The 13,687-nt window shown below is 44.8% G+C and overlaps 1 long non-coding RNA gene across 1 annotated transcript in view; it reads left to right on the top strand.

Moving 5' to 3' along the window:
• Nucleotides 1–12,327, top strand: part of LOC135050984 (uncharacterized) — a 73,509-nt gene extending 61,182 nt beyond the window's left edge. The window contains exon 4 of the long non-coding RNA XR_010241971.1: nt 11,495–12,327. This is a non-coding gene — a long non-coding RNA (uncharacterized LOC135050984). The remainder of the gene's footprint in view (nt 1–11,494) is intronic.
• The last annotated feature ends 1,360 nt before the right edge of the window (nt 12,328–13,687 follow it).

Below are 13,687 nucleotides of genomic sequence, written 5' to 3'. Positions count from 1 at the left end.
ACCTTTCCAGTGGCTGCTATTGTCTGCAGCGCTGGGTGGGGGGTCCTGCCATGCTGACCGATCAGCAGTGATTGGCAGCACGGCAAACACTGGGGGACGGTGCTGGTACGCAGAGAGACCTTCCGGACCCTCTAAGAGCTAAGGCAGCGCAAAGTCTCTCTTCCCACACTGTCTATCTGACTGGTAGCATCCTGTGTGACCAGGCCAGATAAAGCACTTGCTGGTGTGGTCGCATCTGATGCGACCATGCCAGGCAAGTGGTTAAGGATATAGAATAAAAGTTATTTCTTCTTTGGGTTTCCATGGTCTCCACAGGGTTAACCTTGGGTATGGCTGGATGGCTGGTGGAGACCAAGACTGGCACTGAACAGAAAAGTTTGTGAGCCTCCCAGGATGTACAGAACTGGTCTCCTCTCCCCTTATACCCTGCCCCCATGCTCAGGCACTTCAGTTTTTTTCAGTGCCAGCAGGAGCTGGTCACACTGAAAGGGTCTGCATACTGCAGTCCAAGCTTTTTTAATTTTTTTATGATTTTTTCTTTTTCTTTGAGTAATCAGCACCTGGCAGTCCAAAGGACACCAGCGCTGATGATCCAACACCCCCACCAGACCACGACACCACGACTGGGTAGGTTATGTTGGCAGGACCCCTGGCAATCACCTTACACTAGCAGAGGCACAGAGGTGCCCAGGACTGCAACTGGATAATACTGGGCAAGACAGATTCCAGGTTGTGGGACCCGCATATAGTTCACTCCATATGCCGTCGGCCCCGGAAGACGGCCGACAGCCCTGATGTGCTCTGGATTCATTAAAAAAATGTCAGCGGCCACGCTAGACCACCAGGGATGAAATGTACACTGGTGCTGGGGACCCTTGCTGGCCAGGAGAGCTGGTGGTGGAAATCAGCATATGGGAGGTCAGCACTTCCCCAGCGCCTTCCCCCCCAGCCCAATCTGCCATTGTCGCAAGAAAAATTGAGGACAGAGGAAACCCTGACGCCAGCGCAAATGAAACCTATTTTCCTTAGACTTTCTATTCTAACACTGCGTTTGTGATATATATTATTATTAACACTGAAGGATTATCTTCATTGCTATCCATGGATGCTATTATTTTAATAAACAATTGACATTCTTTTCACAAAAATATATAATTTTTAATTTTTTTAATTTTGGGCTCATCAACTCTGAGCAACAGATACACCTACTTCAGCTAGGGACCTCTCCCTGTACTCTCATTAACCCATGCATACCAGGGCACAGCAGGCGCTAACAGCAGATACAGGACTTGAGATTAGTGCATGTGCTCCATGTGGTTCTCTCATTGAGAATTCAATGCTTTCATAGCAGATTCTCAAAAGCAGAAACCTGGCACATGTCATTTATGTCCCACTTTCTTCTGACTTTTCCTTCCTCCCTTTCTTGGAATCTCATTTAGATCAGAATTCCTTATTTTCAGAAAATAAACACTGAATTCAATATTACTATCTATTTCTGACCACGGCTAATCACGTATTACGATCTGTGGATTGAAAGTTGCCACTTTATATATTACAATTTTGCTGCATAGGGCATATATAGAACAAGGATACAATTGGCAATTTTGTTCCTAATGGTTGGCTGGAAATATGTTCTCTGCAAAAGATTGATACTAATGGGCCCTACACACTGGCAGATTTCTGTGAACGATATGAACGTTCTCGTTCATTAATGAACGAGAACTCGTTCATATCATTCAGTGTGGAGCAGAGCCGGTCCTAGGCATAGGCAAACTAGGCAAATGCCTAGGTCATTTGATATGCCATGGGGCACCAGCAGCTTCTGCTGATTAAAATGATATGCAGAATGGCTATATTCTGTGTGTAGCATTTTGTATGCAGATACAGCCGCAGTCACACACAGAATATAGGCATGCTGCATATGATTTTAATCAGCAGAAGCTGCTGGTGCCCCTAGGCATATCAAATGCAAATAAGATTATTTTTCATTAAAAAAAGGTGCCCGATGTTATCAGAGCTGTGAACTGATACATGCCAGGCATCTCCTGCTGCATGGCACATTGAGGCAAGATTTATGAGGACACATCTGTATCCAGCAGGAAGGGGTCACAGCGTTAACGGCATATGTGTAAAGTGAATTATGCATGTCATGTGTATAAATGCATTAATAATGTGCAGCAAATGTGTAAGGGGCACTATGTGTTAGGTGCCACGGTCCGCGGCGCCGCTCGGTCTGCTTCCGAGCGACGCTCACGGCCGCCGCACCTCCCTCCCTGCCCGCCCGGCGCCTAGCAATGCCAGGACGCCGTGCATACTGTAGCCGCCGGGTCCCTGGCAACGCTAGGACGCCGGGCGTCCTCAGCCGCTGGGTCCATAGCAACGGGGACGCCATTGGCGGACCGCGTTCCCCGTTGCCAGATAGGATTGAATAGTTGCTCGTGCAGCAGGGCAGCTGCACGGCAACTAGTAATTAGGGTCTGGGGGCTGGTCTTGCTGGCCCTCCTGTCATTGGCCAGCAGGGTCTTTTTATGGGAGCCAGCACACTGCAGCCTCGCCGGTGATAGCTTCCTGTATGCTGTTCCTGCCTTGCAACGTCTGTTCCTGGTCAGCTGTATCTGGTCGATCCTGCTCCCTGTGCTCCTGAGTTCTGGAGTTCTGAAGCCGGTCCTGGGAATCCTTCCTGTCCAAGTGAACCTGTTGCGGTCATCTGGGGGTTCTCGCTTGTTGGGGTTCTCTCCCGGTTTCGTGAGTAGCGGCTTCTGCCGCATGTTGCGGCCTAGGCCGCTTAGTCCTTGTTTTACTTTTGTATTGGTGGTTTTTGCGGAGGTTTCCGCTTTTCACTGTCATCCCCGGAACTCGGCGGTGCCGTGTGGGGGAGTGGACAGTGGTATCTTTTGTTGTTCTTTTCCTTTGGCGGCGTGCCGCACATATATTTAGTTTTAGGGTAGTTAGTAGCCCCTAGCTTCTGTTTGCTTTAGTTAGAGGTCCCCTTGTTATTATCCTGTCTCGGTTCACGCCTTGTCTCACTCTAAGACCTGGGGGCATCGGAGTTGGGCAGACCTAATCCGCCCTTCAAACGCGGCTGCCGTGGGCCCAAGAAACCATAGTCACTCAGGCGTGAACTGACCACACGGGTAAAACAACGGAGGTAGGGTGCTAGGGGCTATTCCCGTACCATCCCTTATTTCAGCGTCACGTCCTGGTGCTCTGGACTCTCTACACAAACATCTCTCCAGTTCTGAGCATCAGGAACGTAACATTATCACCGGCCCAAAAACAAACAAACAAAAAAAAGAATAATATTAAGAGTTATTTGTTTTTGGTGGGCCTTGAAATTCGGCCTCATGAATCCGGCAGTATTAGGACCGAATCCCAGCCAGCTTTTGGCCAACCAGATTCAGGAACTAACTCAGATGGTTCAGGATCTTACTCTTCGGGTGAGATCGCAGGAAGATCTTTTGCGAGCCTCCCCGAATATGATTCCGGAACCAAAGATGCACCTTCCTGACCGTTTTTCAGGTAACCGAAAGGATTTTTTTAATTTCAAGGAAGCTTGTAAGCTTAATTTTCGTTTAAGGCCCCGATCCTCTGGTACTGAGTCTCAACGGGTCGGGATTGTGATGTCTTTACTACAAGGCGATCCGCAAACCTGGGCTTTTGGGCTAAAAGCCGATGATGTTGCCTTGCTATCTGTAGATGCCTTTTTAAAGTCTCTAGGCCTTTTGTACGATGACCCTGATAGAGAAGCGTCGGCTGAGAGCCACTTGCGTGCACTTAAGCAAGGGAAAAATCCAGCAGAGGCGTATTTTACCGAGTTTCACCGTTGGTCGAACGACTGTGGCTGGAATGACCCGGCCCTGCGCAGTCAGTTTCGCCTCGGTTTGTCTGAAGTTATTAAAGACAGTCTCCTGCAGTACCCCGCTCCAGAGACTTTAGACAAACTCATGGAGCTTGCTATTAAAATTGATCGTCGTCTCCGGGAGCGGAGGGCTGAAAGAGGAGCTAGTTTCAGGCCTAGTCCATGTGTGTATACTTTCCCTGAGGAAGTCGAGGAGCCCATGCAAATGGGTCTCTCCCGGCTGTCCCCAGAGCTTGTATTGTGGTGGCAAGGGACATATCGCACGTAATTGCCCGAATAAGCAGGGAAACGCTCTGACCCAGTGAATTGTGAGGGGGTTCACTTGGGTCTGCAGTTGATCTCCTCTAATGATTCCTTATTAGTTCCTGTAAAAATTTCCTTTGGTAGCCTCAGTTCGTTGGTGTCGGCCTTCGTCGACAGTGGAGCTGCGGGAAATTTCATGGATCTTGGTTGGGCTCAGGTTTTGGACGTTCCACAGATACCTTTGGATAAACGTATCACCATGCACGGCTTGGATGGTGGTCCGCTTTCTAATGGGGTAATCACTCACCGCACACCTCCAGTACTACTGACAGTGGGGGCCCTACATTCGGAGAAAATCGAATTTTACCTTACCCATTGTCCGGCTGTCCCCGTAGTTTTGGGTCACCCCTGGCTTGCCTTTCATAATCCCACCATAGATTGGCGGTCTGGGGAGATTTCCCGATGGGGTCCCTTTTGTGTTAAGGAATGTATTTCCCGTCCAGTCCGGGTTGCGGCAGTCACCCCAGAACTTATTCCTTTGGAATATCAGGACTTTGCCGACTTTTTCTCCAAGGGTAATGCGGATATTCTGCCTCCTCATCGGTCCTATGACTGCGCTATCGACTTAGTTCCCGGTGCCTCTTTGCCTAAGGGGAGACTATATGCCCTGTCTGGGCCGGAAACTACGGCAATGAATGATTATGTACAGGAGAGCCTAAAAAAAGGCTTCATTAGACCCTCGAAATCTCCATTGAGTGCAGGGTTCTTTTTTGTTGAGAAAAAAGATGGGTCGCTCAGACCATGTATTGATTATCGGGCTCTGAATAAAATTTCTGTTAAAAACACCTACCCCTTGCCACTGATTTCAGTACTGTTTGATCAGCTCCGGACTGCCGTTATCTTTTCCAAGATAGATTTTAGAGGGGCTTACAATCTCATCCGAATAAAATCTGGGGATGAGTGGAAGACGGCTTTCAGCACACAGTCGGGACATTATGAATACCTGGTGATGCCGTTTGGGCTGTCTAATGCTCCTGCTGTATTTCAAGATCTCATTAACGACGTCCTTCGCGACTTTCTAGGAAAGTTCGTAGTCGTTTATTTAGACGACATTTTGATTTACTCTGAGTCTTTTGAACAACATATTACCCATGTGCGACTGGTCCTTCAGAAGTTACGGGAAAATCATTTATACGCCACACTGGAGAAATGTGATTTCCACATCACAGAAGTGTCCTTCCTGGGGTATATTATTTCTCCTTTGGGGTTTTTGATGGAACCAAAAAAACTCCAGGCCATCCTAAATTGGGCACAACCCACGAACTTAAAAGCAATTCAGCGCTTTTTAGGGTTTGCAAATTACTATAGGCGTTTTATTCATACCTTCTCAGATTTGGTTGCTCCTATTGTGGCATTGACTAAAAAAGGAGCGGATCCTTCCAATTGGTCGCCTGAAGCCAAGTCTGCCTTTCTGGCCTTAAAGCAGGCCTTTGTCTCAGCTCCAGTACTCAGACACCCTAACCCGGATCTCCCCTTTATTGTCGAGGTAGATGCCTCAGAGGTTGGAGTGGGGGCTATCCTTTCTCAGGAAGACCCGGAGTCTCAGGAATTACACCCATGTGCCTTCATGTCCAGAAAATTCTCCTCCGCAGAATCCAACTATGATGTTGGTAATCGAGAATTGTTGGCAGTTAAATGGGCTTTCGAGGAGTGGAGGCACTGGCTGGAAGGAGAAAGGCATACCATTACGGTGTTTACTGACCACAAGAACCTGCAGTATATTGAGTCAGCTAAACGGCTTAATGCTCGACAGGCACGTTGGGCGCTGTTTTTTACTCGTTTCAGGTTTATTATCACCTTCAGGCCCGGTTCCAAGAATACAAAAGCCGATGCCCTGTCACGTTGTTTTCTTCCGGGTTCACAATAACCACCCGGCTACTACCCCCATAGTCACATCGTCTATCATCCGGGCTGGCCTCACACAGGATTTATTTACACAGCTAGTCCAGCTTCAGCAGCAGGCTCCCAAAGTCACTCCTGCAGATCGTCTCTTCGTCCCTGAATTTCTGAGAGGCACTGTTCTAGCTGAGTTTCATGATAATAAGGTTTCTGGTCATCCGGGTATCACTAAGACCTTGGAGTTAATCTCTCGCTCAGTGTGGTGGCCTAATCTTTCAAAAGATGTAAGGGAATTTGTCCGTTCCTGTCAGGTTTGTGCTCAGTACAAGGTATCTCGATCGTAGAAGTAGAAAAAAACAAGGAATTCATTCTAGTCCACAAAGATTGCTGCAAAAAACATACATAGCTAACATACCAAAACACATGGATCAGGTAAGTTTTACACAGGTCCACCCTCCTTTGGCAGCAAAAACCATAACCAAACGTTTCCTATAGTTGCATATCAGACCTGCACAACGGTCAGGGGGAATTTTGGACCATTCCTCTACAAAACTGTTTCAGTTCAGCAATATTCTTGGGTTGGCTGGTGTGAAACGCTCTCTCGAGGTCATGCCACAGCATCTCAATCGGGTTGAGGTCAGGACTCTGACTGGGCCACTCCAGAAGGCGTATTTTCTTTTGAAGCCATTCTGTTGTTGTTTGAAGCCATTCTGTTGTTGATCTATTTCTGTGCTTTGGGTCGTTGTCCTGTTGCATCACCCATCTTCTGTTGAGCTTCAATTGGTGTACAAATGGCCTTAAGTTCTCCTGCAAAACATCTTGATAAACTTTGGAATTCATTTTTCCATCGATGATAGAAATCTGTCCAGGCCCTGAGGCAGCAAAGCAGTCCCAAACTATGATGAACCCTCCACCAAACTTCACAGTTGGGATGAGGTTTTGATGTTGGTGTGTGGTGCCTTTTTTTTCTCCACACATAGTGTTGTGTGTTCCTTCCAAACAACTCAACTTTGGTTTCATCTGTCGATAGAATATTTTGCCAGTAGTGCTGTGGAACATTCAGGTGCTCTTTTGCAAACTTCAAACGTGCAGCAATGGTTTTTTTGGACAGCAGTGGCTTCCTCCGTGGTATCCTCCCATGAGCTCCATTCTTGTTCAGTGTTTTACACATGGTAGATTCGTCAAAAGAGATGTTAGCATGTGCCAGAGATTTCTGTAAATCTTTAGCTGACACTCTAGGATTCTTCTTCACCTCATTGAGCATTCTGCGCTGTGCTCTTGCAGTCATCTTTACAGGACGCCCACTCCTAGGGGGTAATTCAGAGTTGATTGCAGCAGCAAATTTGGTAGCAGTTGGGCAAAACCATGTGCACTGCAGGGGGGGGGGGCACATATAACATGTGCAGAGAGAGTTAGATTTGGGTGGGGTGTGTTCAAACTGAAATCTAAATTGTAGTGTAAAAATAAAGCAGCCAGTATTTCTAAGCCTAGGGGTTCACATACTTTGTCCACCGTGCACTGTGAATGTTTACATGGTGTGTTCAATAAAAACATGAGAACATATAATTGTGTGGTATTGGTTTCATCAGACTGTGTTTGTCTATTGTTGTGAATTTAGATGAAGATCAGAACACATTTTATGACCAATTTATGCACAAATCCAGGAAATTCACATACTTTTTCTTGCAACTGTACCTAAGGTATTGTCTAAGGGCCTAATTCAGACCTGATCGCAGCAGCAAAATCGTTATCTAATGGGAAAAACCATGTGCACAGCAGGTGGGGCAGATATAACGTGCAGAAAGAGTTAGATTTGAGTGGTTTATTTTGTTTCTGTGCAGGGTAAATACTGTCTGCTTTATTTCTACACTGCAATTTAGATTTCCGTTTGAAAACATCCCACCCAAATCTAACTATCTCAGCACATGTTATAGCTGCCCCACCTGCAGTGCACATGGTTTTGCCCTTTAGAGACAAATGTAGCTCCTGCGATCAGGTCTGAATTTGGCCCTATATTCCTTATCAACGAGCCAATTGTGGTACCGGCCTTCCACGAACCTGGTCTTTCTCAAGAATACACCTCGTTGGATGTGGTCTGTGTTCTCAGGATCTACGTGGACCATACTGGATCCACGTGGTCCTTATTCATCCTTTATGGATTCCACAAGCAGGGCTGGCCTTCCAATAAGCAAACGTTGGAACATTGGCTCCGCATGACCATCTCACAGGCTTTCACGCAGGTGATCTTCCTGATCCAAGTACAGTCTATGCTCACTCTACTCGCTCTGTGAGTCCTTTGTGGGCAGCACGCCGTGGAGTGACTGCTGAACAATTATGCAAGGCTGCTACGTGGTCTTCTGTCCACACGTTTCTTAAGTTCTATGCCTTTGATATGTTTACCTCTCAGGATGGAACCCTTACCGCAGTGTCCTCCTTTCAGCTTAGGAGCATTCCTTCCCTATTACAACTGCTTTGAGATATACCAAGGTTAACGCTGTGGAGACCATGGACCCCGAAAAAAGAAATAAAGAGTTATGGTAAAAATTTACCTTCGTTAACGCTTTTTCTTTGAGGTCCATGGGATCCACAGGGTGCCCACCCTGATGCACCTAGCTTCAATGGGTTGCTTTTATAGTCACCAGTTCCCTTCTCTTCTCTATGAGAGTGTGATTTTCTGTGTGTGTACCATTCTTCCTTCTCTCCTCTCTCCAGCTATGGGCTTGTTAACTAAAACTGAAGTGCCTGAGCATAGGGGCGGGGTAGGAGGAGAGAGGAGCTCAGTGTATCCTGTGAAGCTCACAAGCTTTGCTGTTACGTGTCAGTCCTGGTCTCCACCAGCCATACCCAAGGTTAACCTTGTGGATCCCATGGACCTCAAAGAAAAAGAGTTAACGAAGGTACGTTCTTTCCTATTTTAATTTGCAACATTTATCTAAAAGAGAATGCCCCAGCAAGACTTTGTTTGTCTTTTTTTTTTTGCTTCAGACAAATTTATAAATGAGTCAGTAAGGTCCTGATTGCAGCCAGGTGCATATGACTAGAAAACTACTTGGAATCTGCGATTTCATTATTTTCCGCTCAAGCCGCTGTTTTACCTCATAACAATACTAATACTTTTGTGAGAATTCCTAATACCAACATCCAAAGTTGCTAACATTACCAAATCATATGCAGGATGTTAATATTGTATTGAGATTTAACCTATAATAATTACTTGTGTATATAGAAATGCACTGGCATATCTAATGCTGTTTTTTAGTTAGTTTACTTATAGTCTTGTTTATGTTTGTTATATATCTTTCCTCATGTGCCTTTCCTTTTCTTACTTACACTATCTTATACTCCATACTCCCTTGGATGGCACCTAAACCCTGGTTTTCTATACCTTTCCTATATTGTCTTGAACTGTAAGTGCTATTTTCTTGTTTGCTCATTTGATTATGTGCTGTGTAATGGGAGCTGTGGATCCCTTGTGGCGCCATATAAAGGATAATAATAATAATAATAATAATAATAATAATAATAATAATAATAATAAAAACAATAATAATAATAATAATAATAATAATGATAATAATAAAAATAAATTATTGCAATCATTTGTTGACTAAGAAGGCCCTCCAGAGAAACCGAACTGAACTGCTGTCAGTGTATACTACAGCATATTGTGTATTTTATCTTCTTATTTGGTTTATAAAGATGTTCACTGTTCACATCACGGTTATCTGTTTTTATTTAATTTTTGGTGGAGTGAGCAAGTGATTTGATAGTTTCTAATCATATTACAGGTTGAGTATCCCATATCCAAATATTCAGAATTACGGAATATTCCGAAAAACTGACTTTTTTGAGTGAGAGTGAGATAGTGAAACCTTTGTTTTTTAAAGACTCAATGTACACAAACTTTGTTTGATACACAAAGTTATTAAAAATATTGTATTAAATGACCTTCAGGCTGTGTGTATAAGGTGTATATGAAACATAAATGAATTGTGTGAATGTAGACACACTTTGTTTAATGCACAAACTTATAAAAAATATTGGCTAAAATGACCTTCAGGCTATGTGTATAAGGTGTATATAAAACATAAATGCATTCTGTGCTTAGATTTAGGTCCTATCACCATGATATTTCATTATGGTATGCAATTATTCCAAACTACGGAAAAATCCCATATCCAAAATACCTCTGGTCCCAAGCATTTTGGATAAGGGATACTCAACCTGTAATAATAACAACCCTTGACATGGTACAGGCTATAATAAATATAACATCTACTGTATTTCACTGTATATGTATAATTAGAATGCCCTAAAAGATAGCATTAATGCTACAATAATACTGTATTGACCAATGAAACAATTGTTCTGTCTGACATAGAACTAGTTTAAGCTGTCTGTTCACCATGAGATAGTTTTAGTAACCTCTGTGTCCTTTCTGCAGGTGGTACAGGTTTATATGAGCTGGACTGATACCTCTGTGTCGGTTCCCAGCTGGCAGTTAGTAGGAATTCACCGCATAAACATCCCAGTTGGTGACTCTGTGAAGGTTTCTCTGAAAGCCTTGCCAAAGCAGCGAGCAGTTTGGACTAATCTCTGGATACTTGTGCCAGGGGAATTCCGCCTTTATGTTCGGGGTCAGCAGCCTTTTCAAGTTACAAAAGTGCCATCCAATATCATACCTCCCAACATGACCCTCTCCAGGAGGGACACAATGCTCTGCTTCTGGACTTTTCTCTTCATTTATGATTGCAGTCACCTGTGTAGAACAGGTTAATGGATAAGAAAGGTGTTTCAGCACAGGTGATGGCAATCATACATTAAGAGGTAAGTCCAAGAGCAGAGCATCATGTCCCTCCTGGAGAGGGTCATGTTGGGAGGTATGCAATATTGTACAGGCCAACTTTACAGTGCAAGGAGCATCACGGCCTCTCAGTACATGCTGAAGGAAATCCTGCACTGTCTTCTTTCTCCACCAGGTGGAGGTGTCATAACACAATTACGACTTGTTCCATACTGACTATTGTTACTCACTGAGAATGAGAGCTACAGCAATCAATAAGCCACCTGTGTAGACAATGCTGCGCTTCCGATTTGTGCCAAACCAATTGTTTATAGCCTTAATTTTCCTTCCTGTCATTTAAGTTTGTACTCTTATATGAGTAAGGTGATTTAATGTTATTATTTATTCCGTTATTAGACTGCTTATAAATTGCCAACATGGTCTATTAGACAGCTTTTAAATTACCAACATGTTCTAAAAAGTTGCCTCAGGTGGAGCAAAATAACATTCAATGCAAGCAGCATATAAAATACAATGCTCTAAAACATATTCACCTCTTTTTGTATTTTTCATGTTATTTCTCTTACAGTACATCATGTCTTACAGTATGAATACTAAAGTAATAACTTGATTTTCCGTAAATATTATAAATGAAAAAAACAGACGTTTATTGATTACATAAATACCTTGTCCGCTTGTTGTCCTTATAGGTCACACAATTGATTGGATCCTGGCTGTGTGCAATGAAAGTGTTTCAACTGACTTCAAAATAAATGCACCTGTCTGTGGGAGCTCTCACAGTTGGTGATTGTATTTACAAACAAAGACTTCACCGTGAACATCAAAGAATATTTAAAGCAAATTTGAAAAAAAGAAAGTAATTGAAAAGGACCAACTGGTTGAAATATATAAGAAGATTTCAAAGACTTTAAATCCTCTAGAAAACTGCTTAGGCTGTGCAGTGTTTTCAACAGTGCTTTTTTTTTAGTGTTCTTAAATTTTACGAAAACTGAGACCTTATTCAGGACTTAGGATGAAAACAGAAGGAAACCATTTAACCCATCATCTCTGAAACTATGGAACTACCAACATTTCCAATCTGCCTTTTGCCCTCATGCAAACTCATCATTGAAATGTAGTTTATTTTATTGTTACTCAAACATATTACAAATTGCTCTTCAGCAGCTAACCAGATGTAGACTTGATGATGCTCAGGTGTAAACCTGTGTCTTAATCAGACAGGGGCGGAACTGTGGGAGGCAGTGGAGTCGGCTGCCATCGGGCTCCTGATCTCAAGGGGGCACTTCTCCACTGTCTCCCGCTGACGATCGCTCGCTGCTACTTTTTTTTTTAAATTATTCCTACAGACGGAGGAGCTGTGTCCGTGACACGGAAGCTGCTTCCTGTGTATACAGAGAGCTGGCTCTGGCTGCAGCTCCTCCCGGGCCCTTCCAGTTAAGCAAGCCAGCCACGTGAAGCTCTCTGCTCCTCCATCAGGCTGATTATAGCCAAAGGTAGGCACTGGCCTCAAGCTGCACTATGGTGGGGAAGGTGTAGTTGGGGGTGCTCGGGGGGCTTTGATAAATGTTGGAAGAACTGTGTTTTGTGTGTGCATGTTTTAAGTGAGGTGTGTGTGTGTGTGTGTGTGTGTGTGTGTGTGTGTGTCAAGGAAAGTTGTGTGTTCAAGTAAAAGAGGAGTGTGTGTGTGTGTGTGTGTGTGTGTGTGTGTGTGTGTGTGTGTGTGTGTGTGTAAGTGAGAGGCATGTGTGTGTGTGTGTGTGTGTGTGTGTGTGTGTGTGTGTGTTTGTAAGTGAGAGGCATGTAAGTGAGAGGTATGTGTGTGAGAGGCATGTGTAAGTGAGAGGCATGTGTGTATGTGTGTGTGAGAGGCGTGTGTGTATGTAAGTGAGAAGCATGTGTGTGAGAGGCGTGTGTGTGAGTGTGTGTAAGTGAGGTGTGTGTGTGTGTGTGTGAGAGGCGTGTGTGTATAAGTGAGAGGCATGTGTGTGTGAGAGGCATGCATGTGTGTAAGTGAGAGGCATGTGTGTGTGTGAAGCATGTGTGTGTAAGTGACAGGCATGTGTGTGTGTGTGAGAGGCACGTGTGTGAGAGGCAAGGATTAAAGGAGGAATTTGAGCATTTCTACAGGACTATGGGGGTCATTCCGACCCGTTCGCACGCAGCGGTTTCTCACTGCGGTGCGGAATGCGGACAATGTTGCGGGGTACGTAGCGCCTAATGACGGAAGCGGTCGCCGAGGGGACCGCTAAGAAGATTGACAGGAAGAAGGCGTGGATGGGCGGATCAGGACCGTTGGAGAGCGTTTTTGGGGAGTGGTGAGTAAAATGCAGGCGTGACCAGGAGAACGGAGGGCGAAGGTGTGACGTCAAAGCCGGGCCCATCATCGCTGGATCCATCGCACAGGGTAAGTATGTCCAGGGCTGGTCTATTTCTGCTTGATTTTTTTTTAGCTTAGCAGGGTTGCACAAGTGATCGCAGCCCTGCTAAGCTAAAATACACTCCCCCATAGACGTGGACTATTGATCGCAGCAGCAGCTAAAAGTTGATGGCTGCGATCAACTCGGAATGACCACCTATGTACAGAGCACATGCCTGGTCTGTGTACACGCTACATTACAAATATATGGAGGGGTGTCCATTTCTGAATGTATGTGTGTGTGTGTGAGGTGTGTGTATGTGTATGTGTATGTGTGTGTGTGTGTGTGGCGTGTGTGTGTGAGGCATGTGTGTATGTGTGTGTAAGTGAGAGGCGTGTGTGTAAGTGAGAGGCATGTGTGTGTGTAAGTAAGAGGCATGTGTGTGTTTAAATGAAAGCGGCGTGTGTGTGTTTTTAAGTGAAGGAGGCATGTGTGTGTGTGAGAGTGAAAGAGGCATGTGTGAGA

This window comes from Pseudophryne corroboree, chromosome 2 (assembly GCF_028390025.1).
Source record: "Pseudophryne corroboree isolate aPseCor3 chromosome 2, aPseCor3.hap2, whole genome shotgun sequence".
NCBI lineage: Eukaryota > Metazoa > Chordata > Amphibia > Anura > Myobatrachidae > Pseudophryne > Pseudophryne corroboree.
This window is presented reverse-complemented; position numbering and strand designations above follow the sequence as displayed.